General features: G+C 39.7%; 1 long non-coding RNA gene across 2 annotated transcripts in view; it reads left to right on the top strand.

The window, feature by feature from the left end:
- LOC112312674 (uncharacterized) overlaps positions 1–16,027 on the top strand; it is a 251,719-nt gene that overhangs the window by 157,085 nt on the left and 78,607 nt on the right. The window contains exon 6 of one of the 2 annotated variants that reach the window (XR_008425222.1): positions 391–504. The exons of the other annotated variant lie outside the window; for it this stretch is intronic. This is a non-coding gene — a long non-coding RNA (uncharacterized lncRNA). The remainder of the gene's footprint in view (positions 1–390; positions 505–16,027) is intronic. 2 annotated transcript variants of the gene reach the window in all.

Below are 16,027 nucleotides of genomic sequence, written 5' to 3'. Positions count from 1 at the left end.
ATTGAATCCGTGGGTGCGAGACTGCAGAAAGAGAGGGGCCAACTATTTATTGAAAACAATACACATATAAGTGAATCTGTGTAGTTCGAACCCATGTAGTTCAAGAGTTAACTGTAATTTATTGCTTCTCCGTGCAATAGGGAGATGTTTTCTTTGTTATGGGAAAGAAAAGGGGATAATCGCACATTGTCTTGCAGGTTAAGGGGGTAGAATATCCACTCAATTTCCCATCTCACTGCTTTTTCCTCCTCCCATTTCTCAGTCATTGCCATTTATGAAAAGCAGATGGAAGCAAAGTAATTTACACATAGACTAACCCTATTTTATGTTATGGGAAATGTGGATACCCCAACTTCAGGATTTTTATAACAATGTTGTTTTTTTTTCCAGGTGCCAGCCATTCACATAGTAAAAACCGCTTTTCTGAAGCCACATACTTCTTGACACAGGACTCTGAGAAAGGCTCATGGACTTCAGATGGGGATCCACGTTTATGATGTACAGGTGACAGAAAAACCCCGTGATTTCCAAAGGGGGAAGTTATCTGAGTAGCAGTTATATGAATAGGAGGCCTACCAGGAACTAAGCCACCTGTGGAAGATTGCTCAGCAATCCCACAGAAGTAGGGAAAAAATGTCACAGACATTTAAGTTAGTCACCTCTACCCTATGTTGTTTTAGAAAAACAGATTAAAGAATATGCTCTACCTTTTTGAAGAGATTACAGTGGAATTTAGACAAGGGAGAGGCTGTCTCTACCTGGTGACATTTGACATGAGGGGTGACGTTTGAGTTTGTGATTAGGGGGTGGAGGGATGTAGAAGAGCATCCCTGGAAGAGTCATCGTGTTCAACCGTCACTCTCTCCAGAGCTCCAGACCCACACAGCCAACCGGCCGCTGCGTGTCCCTCCTGAGGTATGTCGCAAGTAACATGTATGGCTCATGGCACTTTAGAATAGAAAGCACCTGAAAGAGATTTATTATAGAGACCCAGGGCTCGCTAATTAACTGAAGAGGGAGGAAAACAAGCATAAGAAGGTGAAGGATGCAGGGTTCGGCCTGTGCTCTGAGATTCGTCTCTGCTCCTTGTTCGTATTTGTAGATGACTTCCTCTGCACAGCTGAGTGTGGCGTGCAGTTTGCGGATCCCCTTTTGCTCATCTCCAGCTACGTGAAGAGGTTGAGTCTATTCTCCTGTGGCCTTTATTCCTCCTAACAAAGGCTACCAGAGTCAGAATATTCTATGCCATTAAGTCAGCCACCTACCTATTGCATTGAACAATTACCTCGTAAGAATATCTAGACAGTAGGATGAATTTTTGCCATTGGCAAAGAAGAGGTAGGAGGAAATTTGTTTCGTCTAAAAGGTCAGTAGGTACACTGGCGGTGGTTTAATCCTAATGAAAATAGGTGAGTCTGCCGGCTGGAGAGGGGAGGTTTGGAAGTGGAGGGATTGAGCAAAAAGGAAAAGGGAAATCATGGACGTGGACAGCAGTGTGGTGACTGCTGGGGGGAGGAGGGTATAAAGGGACTAAATGGTAATGAAAAAACCTGATAAAGATTAGATTAAAAGAAAGAAAGAAAACAGGTGAGTAGCCTGGGCATGTGGCTTCCTGTGACAGGGTGAGTTCTAGGAAGGTTAACTGCAGAGGAATAGGAAAGGCCAGACTGAAACTGGGCACCCAGCCTGCAGGCAGGATTAGCAAAGGCAAGATCGATTTCTAGTTCTAGAAGGTCTGACTCCAGATCATCTACTGAGCCACAGGTGGAATGTAGCCAAGCAGACAACTAAGCAATTGGGGGGGTGGGTTGTGGGAAATGAGGACTTGGTTGTAGGAAATGGTAGTAAAAGTGAACTAAAGTATGGCTTTTAAGGACTGATGCGTCCCGAAGTCTGAGACAAAACTCAGCCCACAAACTCTCTTTGAGAAGAGGTCTCAGAGACCCAGGAACCTGGGTGGGTCTGGAGGTGGAGGGGTGAGGTTGGGGTGGGCAGGGATTGAGGAGTGTCCTGTAAATAGTTAGTGGAGGTTTCTGACTCTTCACATGAGAATGCTGTTGCTGAGGTGAGGGAAATGTGTGAGATTTTTCTGTGAAAATCTGCGGGAGGGCAGCTCTGGGGAAGGAAGCTGCGGGAGAATGGCGTGTCAGGTCAGCGTTTCTCAAATTGCAGTACGTATCCAGATGGCCTGGTTTGAATGCGGGTTATTATTCAGTTCATGTGGGGTGAGGATTGAGATTCTGCTTTCTTGTCTTGTCTTTTCTCTTTCGAGTACAGTTTACATTCGATATTATTTTGTATTTATTTCAGGTGTACAGATTAGTGGTGGGATCTGCATTTCTAAAAGACTTTTAGGTGATGCCAATGCTTGGCACCAGATAACTGCTTTTCTCGAGGGATTAAAGAACAGAGTTTTTTATTTGGTGGGGAGGGGAGGGAATATACTTTTGGTGTTGACTGATGAAAGCAGAGATAATATTAATGAACATTTATTAGATTTACTATATGCCAGAGACTCTTTATACTCATTACATATATAAACTCCTATAATCTTCCTAACAACCCTGTAAGGCAGGTTCTGTTATTACTCCCTTTTACAGATGAGCAAACTTGCTCAAAGATAATACAGCTGGTAGAGACAGCTGGTAGGATTTGAACCAGGCAATGCTGACCTGAGCTGACACGGTTAGTTATTTATAAGTGTGGAAGGTTAGTTTTAAGAGTCTGTATGTGGGGGCGGGGGGAGTAGTTTATAAAGCGTATGATTGTCTAACCACTGTGCTGTACACCTGAAAATAATACACAATAATACTGAGTGTAAATTGTAATTGGAAAAAAAAATCTTTCTGAGGAGACTGAGCGCCAGGACTAGTGGCCAGAGTTATGTGTCTTGGTAGGCACTTCAGAAATTTTTGAATAAAGGAATACAGTATTTCCTTGTTACAAAAATCCTGTGGAGTGGATAGAGATAGTCTCTCAGATGGGAATTTGCGACGATTTCACCCACTTTTTCTTTACTTCTATTTTCATAGACATGAACATGGTTCTGAATTTAAATGAATAGCTGTAACTGTTCATGCGCTAGCTGCATGCAGTCGCTTACTTACTGATTCCCCTAGGTCTTGCTCACGTGTGGAAGCAGGATGGGGGGACACCCCAGCTCTCCTGTGCCCTACCGCGTTACACTTGGATAAATATTCTTACCTCTTATTTGGCGATCCTTAGGGCCTATTTTTGGGTGAACACTTTGATAGTTGTAAAATTTTCCATAGCTTTCTTGGAGAGCTTGGAGGCACTCAGAGGACTCTCGAAATGAAAATCATACTTATGACAGCTGGAGCATAACATATCCATCTACGTCAAGTTGGCGAGCTGGTCATATTCTTTTGGCAAACTGATCACATTCTTTCCAGTTTAGCTTTCACTAGATTTCTTCCTAAGGGAATCTACAAAGAGAGTAATGAATAGAAAGATTCTTTATCTTTCATGAAAAAAAATGAGTATTTTTTCTTTCTCAAGACAATCACTCATCTAGAAAGGTGGTGTTGCCTAAGGCAGGAGATTCAAGTGGGAATTAAAACTCGGTACAATGAAAGAGACCATGCTTGAATTCGTACAATTTTTAGCTAGAAATTTCTTATTTATTGTTGGTCTTAGACCTAAAGGTAAAGGACTTGAAGGGCTTTCGAAGTTCATATTTCATTATTAAATAATCTGCTGTCAGGTCCATGCTGGAAAATAATTCATAGGTTGCAAGAGTAGTGGCCCAAGAATTGCTAAAAAATAAAGCTGTTGGTGTCAGTAGTATGTTTTAGATCAATCACATTCGTAAAGCCAAACTCTGGAAAGAGTAAGTGGAGTGAAAAATTAGGTAGACAGTTCTCCTTTGGAAAGTACCCTGTGCACCAATTTGGTCACTTTCTGCCTGGAGCAGTGTATTAGACACCTCTGTAGATTGTCTTCATGGATGGCAGCTTCAGCGTTTAGAAATGTTCAATGCAATTAGCAACTTTAAACAGAAATGAAAGAGCCCTGACTGGTGTGGCTCAGTTGGTTGGACATCATCCTGCAAAATGAAAGGCCATGGGTTCAATTCCCAGTCAGGGCACATGCCTGGGTTGTGGGTTCGGTCCCCTGGCTTGTGGTACGTATGAGAGATCACTGATCAATGTTTCTCTCTCACATCAATACTCACTCCCTCTCTTTCTCCCTCCCTTCCCTTCTTTGTAAAAATAAAGAAAATCTAAAAAAAAAAAAAGAGAGAGAAAGATATACTTTTGATCACCAGTGTTGCTGTGTGAAGAGTATGCAGTTGTGTTACTATTGATACTAAGCTAACACTTTGTTTATTTAGAGGATTGCTTGCTATCTTCATTGGACACCATTACCTTCTACTTGGGACAACCCAATAATTCATCTCCCACTTTCCAATCTTACTCTTTTGCAATTCACTCTCCATACAGCAGCCGTGGAACTTTACAAAACAAACACGCATCAGATCCCATTCTCGCTTGTGTTAAAACTTTACAATATTTTCCTTCTGCAATTAGTACAAAATCCAAGTCCCTGATTGTGATGTGTCCCCTGATTATTTCCACGACTTTTTGTATACCGCCCTCCGTTTGGTCACATTAAGGCAGCCCCGACAGCTGGCTTGGGTTCGCTCCTGTCTCAGGGTCATAGCACTTGCTTTCCCTGGCCCGGAATACCCCTCTGCAGCTTCACATGTCTTCACCCCAAACCCTTCTTCAGTTCTCAGATTGCCAGATTTGGGACAGCACCTCCTTCAGTGTAAACGAAGTGGTGCAATCGACTAGTTTTTGCTGTTGACACAGTGACCCGCTTCACAGTGTCATCAAAAGTCTTAAAACTTTTAAATTTTTATTTCTTTTGATAAGAATAAATGCTTAGAATAACATATCCTGTGCTTTTACACCTTAGGAAATAGAATTCCTAATAATAAGTGAACCATTTCTTGATGATGCAGGGTCATTAATGTCCTTATAGCTGTTATTGTGGTCTGATAGGAGAAAGCTCTCTGAGACTGCAGAGGAGCCTGCCCTTGCACCTAATGGCCCCCTGCTGCATTTTGGGCTCTAAGATCTGATTTCTGTAGTTCTGTTTTTAAAAATCTCCTCCTTGTTAAGCCGTCTCAGCTAATATATCTTATTGCTTGAAATGACTCTCCACAAGTCTACTCCTCCTTTCTAGGTTTTTTGTTTATATATGCTGCAACTTAGAGAAACAGATTACTGAGCCAGATAAAATTGTGTCCCAAATAAGGAAAAGTGGCCCGCTTTAAAAGTGCATTTTTACAAATGAAGTGTGCATAGGTTGGTACACACAGTTACGTATGTACAATTTAACTTTTGGGGGCGTTTTCCAGTTTATTTCAGGTTTTTGATCGCATGGTATTTCAGGGCTAACATGAAAACTGTGTAAGAGCCATGTGACTCTTACTAGTTTCATTATTTTTAGAGTTCCATATGAATTGGTCCTGTAGTCACCTTGTGATTTTGATTAAAATATGCTTGTGAATTTTTAAAATTAATTTTTCCAGCTTTATTACAATGTAATCAACATATAATATTGTATAACTTTAAGAAGTACAATGTGATGGTTTCATACATGAAAATATTGTGAAATGTTTACTATGTAATAAAGAAAGTTAATGCATCACCTAATTAAGCTTCCCTTCACATAATCAGCATGTTGTTGCTTTGATGAGAACATCAAACTGCACTCTCTTACAATTTTTATGTGTATAATACAGTATCTTTAACTATAGTCACCATGTTGCATGTTAGATATCTGGGACTCATGCAGCTTGTAATAGAAAATTTGTATCCTTTAACAAACATCACCCAATTTCCCTCTACCCCAGCCCTTGACAGCCACCATCCTACTGTTTCTATAAGGTTAGATTCCACAAATAAGGGGGATTATGCAATATTTGTTTTTCTCTGTGTGATTTATTTCACTTAGCACAATGGCCTCATGGTTCATCCATGTTGTTGCAAATGGCAAGTTTAGCAACTTTTTAAATCTCATGGCTAAATAATATTCCATTATTCCATATATGTTTATCTCATGTTTTCTTTATTCATGCTTTTGTTCATGGACATTTAAGTTATTTTCATATCTGGCTATTGTGAATAATGCTACAGTGAACATGGGGATGCAGACACCTGTCTGAGATTCTGATTTCATTTCCTTTGGATAACCACACAGAAGTAGGATTGCTGGATCACATGATAGTTTCATTTTTAATTTTTTGAGGAACCTCCATACTGTTTTCTTAGTGGCTGTGACAATGTACATTTCTACCAACAGTATTCCGGGTTCCCTTTTCTACATATCCCTGTCAGCATCTCTCTCTCTTTCTCTTTACTCTTTGATAATGGCCATTTTACATATGTAGAGTGGTATCTCACCATGGTTTTGATTGTATTTTCCTGATGATTAGTAACGTTGAAAATCTTTTCATGTACTTGTTGGCCAGTTGTATGTCTTCTTTGGAAAAATGTCTGTTCAGGTCTTCTGTGCATTTTTAAAACTTTTTCTTTTTTTTTTTTTGCTATTAGGCTGTATGAATTCCTTATATATTTTGTATGTTAACCCTTTTCAGATATATAATTTGCAGATATTTCCTCCCATTATATAGATTGCCTTTTTTATTGATATTTTCTTTTGCTTTGCATAAGCTTTTTATTTTGATATAGTCCCACTTGCTCATTTTTGCTTTTGTTTCTTGTGCTTCTGGTTGTGATTGGTCTAAGATAGGGATACAATTTTATTCTTTTGCATGTGGATATCTGATTTTCCAGCACCATTTATTGAACAGACTTTTCTTTTCCCATTGAGTACTCTTAGCTCTCTTGTCAAATATAAATGGGCTATATATGTGTGGGTTTATTTCTGGTCTAGGTGTCTGTTTATATACTATTACCATACTCATCTCATTACTATAGCTTTGTAATATGGTTTGAAATCAGGAAGTATGATGCCTTCAGCTTTGTTCTTTCTCAAGATTACTTTAGCTATTAGGAGTCTTCTATGGTTCCATATGAATTTTAGGATTTTTTTCTATTTCATTGAAAAATGCCATGGGGATTTTGATAGGAACTGAATTAAATATATAGAAGGGACAATTTTAGCCAGATTAACTCGTCTGATCCGTGGACATAGGACATCTTTCCATTTATTAGTGTCTTCTTTAATTTCTTTCATCAATATCTTATAGATTTTAGTGTATAGGTCTTTCACTTCCTTGATTAAATTTACTCCTTTGTACATTATTTCTTTGGATGCTATTGTAAATGGGATTGTTTTCCTTAATTCTTTTTCAGATGGTTTATTGTTAGTGTATAGAAGTAAAAAGAGTTTTGAATTTGATTATAAAATAAACCTCATTTTTAAAAGTACAGACTTGACCACAGTAATTAGCCCTCTCAGAGAGAATTTCTATGGAAAAGCATCAGTAAAATCTCTTGGAGCTTCAAATAGAAATGTTTTGTCAATTAATTAATAATATTTGCGAAGGGTGCCTGACTGGTGTGGCTCAGTGGGTTGGGATTTTCCCACAAACCGAAAGGTTACCAGTTCAATTCCCAGTCAGGGTACATGCCAAGGTTGCAGGCCAGTTCTCCTGTTGGGGACAGGCTAGAGGCAGCCGATCAATGTCTCTCTCACACATCAATGTCTCTCCCTTTCTCTCTCCCTCCCTCCCACTCTCTCTATAAATAAATAAATACATAAATAAATAAAATCTTAAAAAAATAATATTTATGAAGGGTGCATCAGGTAACCAACTACTGCCCAATCTCAATGATAACAACAACAATTATTATTGTTATTACATCATCAATAATAATTCCATGGGGTAGAATTTAAACACTGTTTTAATACCTGGGCTAGGAACCATATTCTAAGCTATTGCTCTAAAGTATGTAGCCCAGTTTGGTGCTTCATCTTGAATTCATATAGATTTTTTTTCTTTTAAATTGCATACGTGCTTTACTTATCTTAATTTACTTGTGATACACTTAGGGATAAAGCTGGTCATACATTTGGTTTCATAGAAAAGAAATGTGGACATAATATCAAATGGCATAGAAATACCCCAGATATTTTATGGATAAAATAAAGAAACTCTTTAAAAGTTTACTTTAAATTTCTGTGAATAAAAGTCTACGGAGGCTTACATGATCTTTGTTAAAGCTGCACTCAGTTACAGTTGAGGGCAACACCTCCATGCTTGTTTGAGACTTCCTGAAAAACTATTCCCTCCAAAAAATTTCACTGACAGGCTATGAACACAAAAACACAATCTTTGGAAGTTAAAGGTAATTAAAAGATAGAAGAAATAGAGAATAAAATGCAGCTGAAAAGTTTAATTGTTCAGTCATACCTATTAAAATCTTTATTAACTCTCACAAGTATTATCTGAAACCTCATGCTTCAGTAAAAAAAAAAAAAAAAGCATCTAATTCCTTGCTTTCTGAGAAGGTAAAATTATTCTTGGAGACTTTTCTGAAGAGCATTTCTCTAAAGAGCTGTTTAGATTTCTTTCCTTCTATATTTACTTCAGGTAGCGAGGGGTGGACGAGGAGAGAATAGAGATCGAGTGTGATGAATCTCCGCAGAACCCTGTTGTATATGGCGGAGGAAACCAGTCTCCATAGCACTTCCGACTATCAATGGCCGGGAGGCATTTCTCTGTCTAGTTGTCATCCTGTAACAGCTCCTTTCTTGCCAGGTCATTAAGATCCTCTGTAAGCCTCTGTGACAAGCTCTGCTTCTCAGAAACTCAAGATTAATACTTTAGGGAGCGTTTGGGAATTTCTTGTTATCAAAGTGATCTATGAGAGCTTTTCTCTTTCCACTGGTGTCAGGGACGCAGGGCTGCTGTAGAGTGAGTCGCGCTAACATAAACACGTGCGTGGGTACACATCTTAAACCCATTCTCTCCAGCCTTTCTTTTTTCTAGTTTATTTACCTGAATGGCTAATTATCTCTGTGTGAGATATGTTTGTGTTCAAGAAACATAACACAACTCAGTATTAGATTAGGGCTGATACTGTGGTTTGGAGTAATATTTCAACTTAATGTGGATAAAATTGGTGTTACCCTAAGGTGATTTTTCTATTAAATCTCTAGAAATCTTCCTAATTGACTGGAGTTGTCTTAAAATCATATATTTTCTGTTCCCACACCTCACCTTTACTAGTGGAAAAAGCACTGGCAGACAGATCTTTTGCAGAAGCCATTCCACCTTTCTGGCTTATGCTTCTCCATCTGTAAGGTACCAATTTGGATGAGGTGATTGCTCAGGTGATTTGAGCTGTCCGTGCTTCATAAATCACTGTGAGCACCACACCTATGCTCATTATTAGGTTTTTCAACATGATGGATAGGCTGATCTTGCCCTTTATCCTATATTGTCAGTTGTAACATGTTGAAATAAGTAAGGATGATCTCTGAGATATAAGAGTTTGGTAAAGCTCAGATGGTTTACTAACGGTGCTCAAGTTCCTCGGTATCCTCTGCCCTCTGAATGACATTGATATTGGCATTTATGATGGAAGAGTGGGAACAGGACAGCTGTCAGGGGGCTGGTTGTTCCAACTTGAGTGATGTTATGTTAAAATTGTAATGATTTTTATGATAGTCACCATCACACAGTAAATGCCTGTTTGATTCTGGAACTGTCCTGGTTAAAAATGATGGGTAGGTCGAGGCCAGGATCGACTTGGTGGCTTCTGTGCCAAAGGGTGAGAAGGTGTAGCTCAGTGGCGGGAGCAGGAAACATGCCACGTCAACCAAAATGCAGATGGTATTGAGGGTGGTTTGGGGACGAAGAGGAAGATTTTTAAAGGTCTAAAGCAAACAGACATTCTATGCATTTGAAACAAATCATCTTGACAATAAGAAAATAATGCCAACTATAAACTGTCACAGGTAATCATTACTAGTTTGAGGTTGCTCCCACCAATGAGTTAAGACCAAATATTCAAATATAAGCTAATTATTTCAACAGTACTTTCATATCCCTTATAGTCTATTAAGTAAATTGAAGGAAGCACATCTATCTATCAATAGACCTGCAAGAAGGGTGCAGTCATTCTCCACTAATAACAATAGACAGAAGCCTCGTGTGGGAAGGGTGGGGGGTGGAGGATAAATTAGGCAACTTTTGGAAATGGAGTAACTCCTTTAGGCCCTTAGGGTGCCTTTCAGTTTATACATTTTTGCACTAATTAACACCCTTGGGTCCAAGCATTAATGCAGGCCAAGAGGAGAATGGTCTGTTCCCAGGCATCCGGAACATAAGGCCCATTATTATTGTTTATAATAAAATACTGTACTTAGTCACACCTTTGATCAGAGACTTTTATTTCTTTTCTTTCCAAAACACTCTCATTAATTCTAGCACCATTACTGGGATTAAGTGGCTGAAACGCTGTATCATTATCTCTGTTTTTGAGAGGAAGGGACTAGCCCAGAGAGGCAGAAACTTGCTCAGGCCACAGTGAGTCATAAGTAGAAAAGGGACAAGAAATCAAGATTCCTAGTTTTCTTTCTTGGGCTAAGGGTATCTCAGCAGATGAGAAGATGTCAGGACCAGACTCCAGAAGTCAGCCAATACTCCTATTTCTCCCACTCTTCTTACCTGCAGTACTTGCGTGTGATAAAGGAGCCATGGGCGGTTTCCCTGCCCCCAAGATGACTGAAGAGGGTTGTCGCTCCACAAGACATTGCAAGCCTAGTCCTCTTATCACATTTAAAAACTTAAAGAAAATGATCTGATAATGCATTCTATAGGAAAATCCATTTGTGAAAGGTAACATTAGAAAGGAATCTATCCTCTAAGTATTTAATAGGACAAGGGCCCATCTCAGCAATGAGAGCAATTGAGAGATCACGGAGATCATTGACCATGGACATGTGAGCATGCAAGACTTGGGACTCACACTGAGTAGGCAAATGACCTTTAACTCATGTCATTGTGTGCCTTGTTCTCCATATAGATCTTCTAGTTTTCCTCTCTAATTTCTAAACAATGTTTTCATTCTTTCAAAATATGATATTTGTCTGGGAGCTGATTTGTAGTTTCAAAATAGAAGAGTGTGCCTTCCATGACAAATTGGCCTATAGCAGACTCCCCAGGGAAGTGGGGTTCACTGAGACAATTTTTGGGTTTCCTGCATTTACAAAAGCATTGTGACTTCAGGGAGTAGGGACTTGTTCATTAGAGTTTGGGTAATCTGGTATGACAGAAGAATCATTTTTTGGACAGAAATATATTTTCCTTTGTCTTTTTTCTTTGTGTTTTCCTACCATAGGGTGACTACTGAACCTTCATTTAAACTTATAGTACTATCAAAGGGATTAAAAACATAGGCTTTGAAATTCTCAAAACCTTGTATAACCTTGGACATCTAACCTAAATCTCAGCTTGGTCTTCTGTAACTAGGCTGATGATTGTACTTGCCATACAACAATAGATGAGACAATACATTTGAAATGCTCCCTGTAGTATGTGTAGCGTAGTAAGAAGTCTACCAATATTGGAAATTATCATTAATAACAGGTACTCTTGACTTATAAATGAAATAATTAAGGTTTAAAACTCATTGAATAATGCCTGTCGGTGGCCATTAATGTCACTCTTCTACCCAATTCCTTTGTCCACATGGAAGAAGCAGGAAGGGTTCCAGCAGGTCCATGAAATCCCTGCTTCTCTGATTTATCCTCAGGGGTTGTAAACTCTACAACTTTACTGCTCAGGTTTCTCTTCTTGTCTAACATAATTCATCACATCTCAGACAGTTATTTGAACTATTTTATGTCCCAAATCCTTAGGTTGCCCCATATAATCAGAGAATTGCTTCAATTTCTTAGCAGTGTTTGGAAATCAGTCACAGAAATTTGCCTATTTGATCATAGCTATTTTATGGTCATGTCTTTTTTTCCCTACATGATTAGGAGGAGATGGAGGAGGCTATTATTGGGAAAAGACTTGATTACAATAATCCTTAACTTTGCCAGCACATTAAAATCACCCAGGGATGATCCTTAAAACTCCCAATGTCTAAGCTGTACCGCCAAGAATCCAACAGACTTTCTGGGTGTGAGATCAGGCTTTACTCTTCGAGCTCCCCAGATGTTTCCACAAGTCGTTCTGTTGTTAGCCCTACACTTGGGCAACTGTCAAGTTTATGGGGGACCTGGTGGCTCTAGGGCCCCACTTTCTGAGATTCTGTCTTCAGCAGGTCTAGGTGAAGGCCTGGGGATTTTCATTTTTAAGAAGAACCCCCTAAAATTCCCTTCCCCTTGGTGATTCCAGCTGAGTCATCTTAGGACCACACATTGGGAAAAATTGGTATTGACTAGTAATTTATTTATTGACTCCATTTTAAATTAGTAAGGCTATAAACCAGAGGAAAGACCTCATCAACGATACCCATTATTCCATCTTCTCCAAGTCACCATATAAGGAACTTCAGTTTGCTTTTAGATGTGTGGTAAAAATTTAAATTAGCACCTCAGAGTTTGGGGTTGGCTTTTTGTGAAGGACTGTGAAGCTGCCTTAATTCACCAGAGGCTGACATGTGGAGATGTGCCTGGGAAGGTTTCCAGAGACCCTGTCTGCTCACATCACTAGATTCGCCCCCAGGGGTCAGCCCGTTGTTTAAAGTTTAATTTTATTAAACTTTAAAAGTAGGCTTTCACAATAACTATCTTTTAGGTTTTCAACCATCCACTGAGATTTCTATAACTTTACAATGGTTTCATTAAATGAAACCCTTTCTGATGAGCCTCATGTAATGCTCTGAACATTTAATGTTAGACTTCCTGTTTGCTTTGTAATAAAATACAACTAAAATTTGCACATGTTTTATTTTTCTCAAGTCCCCTTTCAGCTTCTTGGGCTTGACATTCCTTGGAGACACACCACGCATTGCCCTGCTCGTGAAATCTGAGCTGCGAGCATACTCAGTGTTTAACCCCTGCAGTCGACTCCAGTATAAATTGTTCTTGGGAAAGGCCAACAGGGGAAGACTTTTAAAATGTTTCTTTACTGAGTTTCAAGCCAAGTGTATTAAATAACCACCCCCCCCCAATACAGAAGAAAACAAAAAAAGAAACAGAAAACAAACACTGTTAGAGGCCTTAGATTTTTAGGGGAAAATGAATATAATGTTCACTAAACAGCACCAAATATATAATAATGTAATTGGCTTTTTAAAGAGTTAGGGTGTTTGCTAATTAACATGGCAATGTGATGATATCACAGGCCCTTTTCAAAAGTCAACCTTGTAATTTATGGCCCATGGGACCGAGATTTTGTAATCTACAAATGACATGGCAGATTGAGAATAGACATTTCAGCTTCTTAGCCTTGATTCTGAGAGCTGGTAACTTAAGCAGCTCTGCACATCTTTACTGTTCACCGTGTGAGAGTTGTGAACGTTACACTTGTCTGGACCATTACTCTCAGGGCCTATGGCAGAGATGGGCTGGGAAAGCCACCTTCCAGCACAGGGGTTATGTGTAACTCTGGAATAAAAGTCTTGCTGGCGACCCATGGGCCAAGGATCAAAGAAAGGTTGCCCCACTGAACTGAGGTGGAGATTAATGGAGGTGTATGTAGATACATTTTGCCTCTTTGTACAACCAAAACAGGGATAACAACAAATTTAAAAATAAAAAATCAACCAGAACTGCCAGAAAATCAAACTATATGAAAGTCCGACAACCAAGGAGTTAGAGAAGAAACATTCATCCAGACCGGTTGGAGGGGTGGAGACAGGCAGCCAGGATGGAGAGGACTTGCGGCAAGCTGGTGCCTGGAGGACAGGTTTGGCAAAGTGGCAGACAGAGCAGTCCCACATTTGTGTGCGGATAAACAGGGAGGAACAACTGGGGAGCAAGACAGACCACACAACCCAGGGTTCCAGTGTGGGAAAAGAAAGCCTCAAAACCTCTGGCTGTAAAAATATGTGGGGGTTGCTGTGGCAAGATAAACTCCCAGCCTCACAGGAGAGTTCATAGGAGAGACCCATGGGGTCCTAGAATGTACACAAAACCACCCACCTTGGAATCAGCACCAGAAGAGCCCAATTTGCTTGTGGGTAGTGGGGGAAGTGACTGAAACCCCATAAGAGCTGTGCAAGTGGTATTGTTCCCTCTCAGACCCCTCTCCCACATATAGTGCCACAATGCAGCAAGGTGGGTTGCCCTGCCCTGGTGAACACCTAAGGTTCTGCCCCTTACTACATAACAGGAACACCAAGACAAAGAAATATGGCCCGAATGAAAGAACAGATCAAAGCTCCAAAAATGGAAATAAGGGATGAAGAGATAGCCAACTTATCAGATGCAGAGTTCAAAACACTGGTAATCAGGATGCTCACAGAAATGGTTGAGTATGGTCACAAAAAGAGGAAAAAGTAAAGGCTATGCAAAGTGAAATAAAGGAAAAAGTACAGGGAACTAACAGAGAAGGGAAGAAAACTGGGACTCAAATCAATGGTTTGGAGCAGAAGGAAGAAATAAACATTCAAGTAGAATAGAATGAAGAAACAAGAATTCAAAAAAGTGAGGAGAGGCTTAGGAACCTCCAGGACAACTTTAAATGTTCCAACATCCGAGTCATAGGGATACAAGAAAGGAGAAGAAGAGCAAGAAATTGAAAACTTATTTGAAAACATAAAGGAGAACTTCCCTAATCTGGCAAAGGAAATAGACTTCCAGGAAGTCCAGGAAGCTCATAGAATCCCAAAAAACTTGGACCCAAGGAAGCACACACCAAGGCACATCATAATTACATTACCCAAGATTAAAGAGGAGAGAATCTTAAAAGCAGCAAGAGAATAGGAGACAGTTACCTATAAAGGAGTTCCCATAAGACTATCAGCTGATTTCTCAAAAGAAACCTTACAGGCAAGAAGGGGCTGGAAAGAAGTATTCAAAGTCATGAAAGACAAGGACCTACATCCAAGATTACTCTATCCAGCAAAGCTATCAGTTAGAATGGAAAGGGCAGATAAAGTGCTTCCCAGATAAGGTCAAGTTAAAGGAGTTCATCATCACCAAAGTCTCATTGTATGAAATGTTAAAGGGACTTATCTAAGAAAAAGAAAAAGATCAAAAATATGAACAGTAAAATGACAACAAACTCACAACTATCAACAACTGAACCTAAAAAATGAAAACAAAACCAAAAATGAACTAAGCAAACAACTAGAACAGGAACGGAATCACAGAACTGGAGATCACATGGAGGGTTATCAGCAGGGAAGGGGGAGGGGAGAGAATGGGAGAAAGATACGGGGAATAAGAAGCATAAATGGTAGGTACAAAATAGACAGGGGGAGGTTAAGAATAGTATAGGAAATGGAGAAGCCAAAGAACTTATATGTATGACCCATGGACATGGACTAAGGGAGTGGGATACTGGTGAGAGGGGGTGTGCAGGGTAAAGGGGAATAAAGGGGAGAAAAAAGTGGGACAACTGTAATAGCATAATCAATAAAATATACTTTAAAAAAGAGGAAAACCTAATTTTTCCCAGAATATATCAATTTACCAAATAGCTCTGCAGTGAGAGGCCTTAGGTGGAGGGACATTTATCTCCCAATGCATCCATGGATCCACTCATTCAACGGACATTTAGATCACTTACTGTATGCCAGGTACTGTTTGGGCACTGGGCATACAGCAGTGAGCAAAAATTCCTGTCCTCATGGACATTGCATTCTAGTGGGAGAAGGTGACAAAATGTAAAATAAGAAAGTGAACTAAGTAGTATGTAAAATGTTGGTAAGTGCAATGGAGAAAAATAAAGCAGCAAAGGAGAAAAGGAAGGATATGGGGGCAGGGAGTGTTATTGAAATTTTATTAATAGAAGTCAAAGAAGGTCTCACTAAGAAAATGGCAATTGAATGAGGTCCAGAGAGAGGAGACAGAGCTCTGTGGGCCCTGGGGAAGAGGGTCCAGGTGGAGAGAGGAAGGATGTGCA

Source organism: Desmodus rotundus, chromosome 9, assembly GCF_022682495.2.
Source record: "Desmodus rotundus isolate HL8 chromosome 9, HLdesRot8A.1, whole genome shotgun sequence".
In the NCBI taxonomy this organism is placed as follows: Eukaryota; Metazoa; Chordata; class Mammalia; order Chiroptera; family Phyllostomidae; genus Desmodus; species Desmodus rotundus.
This window is presented reverse-complemented; position numbering and strand designations above follow the sequence as displayed.